Source organism: Ambystoma mexicanum, chromosome 1q (genome assembly GCF_040938575.1).
Source record: "Ambystoma mexicanum isolate Mex_15411 chromosome 1q, UKY_AmexF1_1, whole genome shotgun sequence".
NCBI lineage: Eukaryota > Metazoa > Chordata > Amphibia > Caudata > Ambystomatidae > Ambystoma > Ambystoma mexicanum.
Window position 1 is genome coordinate 631,735,255 of NC_090922.1, and position 1,112 is coordinate 631,736,366.

The window sequence follows — 1,112 nt, forward strand, 5'->3', positions numbered from 1 at the left end:
GTGATTTGGGAGATTTTGTCTAACCAATTAGAAAACAAACAGCTTTTCTGATACTTCAGAGACTCCCATGAAAAGACCCCTCGGCCCCCTCCGTAACCTATGGCTGTGTCAGGGACAGCATAAAGGATTCATTTTGTAAGAATATTGGCTGCTCTGTGTTCATTTATCAATTAGAAAGGCGATTGGAAATGTGCACACGATTCGAAATGAACGGAAGAACAAATGCATCTTTTTCAAAGCAACTGAAAGGTGTGAGCCCCTGTTTCCGGACATGTACACGAGTGTGGGATGGATAAAGACAAATTGACTATAACATGGGTTATTTTCCCAGATAAGCTGCATATGAGAAACCTTCTGCGGAGCAGACGCGTTTGACAACTGCCTGCATTTGCTGCGTCCCCTGATGATTTATTCTGCCTTTCCCCTGTTCAAAAGGCAGGTTTTGCATGTATGAAATCAGAGATACGTTTTCAGTGTCGGTGCAGGAAGTGGCTCCTGCCTCACTGCCACAGCTGACCACAGATGAGATCCTCAAGAGGTCCCATACACAGAACCTCGTGGCGCAACGGTAGCGCGTCTGACTCCAGATCAGAAGGTTGCGTGTTCAAATCATGTCGGGGTCAACTGAGTCTTGATTTTTTGAGCGATTAAAAGTAACATTATTTTAAATCCTGTGGTCGTTTTGCCAAATACTGCGAAGAGAAGACGCAGAGTTAATCCTTAACTGTTTGATAAACCTACGTGTTCACCCAGAGAAGGACCTCCCCCCAGTGTCTGGCAGTTGATGCTTTTTGTTGTGCACTTGGGGCAATCCTGCTGCACACAGTGGCGGCGGAAAGGAGGAAGTTCACAGCGCCGCTAACAGCCCTGTTACATGTTGAGGGAACTTGCTGTGATGTCAGGGCACATTGTGGCCCGCACAGAAAACAGCCCCACCCCACTCATGCCAACAGGGGCATGTTCACCCGTATACCTTTAGGGCAAGTGCTGGGTGTACAGAAATGCACTGTACAAATAAGACGCTTTTAGCTGTTAAATGTGTTTGGGAAGCAGAGGAACCTGCTGCTAATAATACTGGGGACTGCGCCTGCCGCCTTTGTGGGCCATCTCTG

General features: G+C 47.4%; 1 non-coding gene across 1 annotated transcript; it reads left to right on the forward strand.

The window, feature by feature from the left end:
* Positions 1-551: 551 nt before the first annotated feature.
* TRNAW-CCA (transfer RNA tryptophan (anticodon CCA)) lies at positions 552-623 on the forward strand. Its single transcript has one exon. It is a non-coding gene; the product is annotated as a tRNA-Trp (tRNA).
* Positions 624-1,112: the final 489 nt, after the last annotated feature.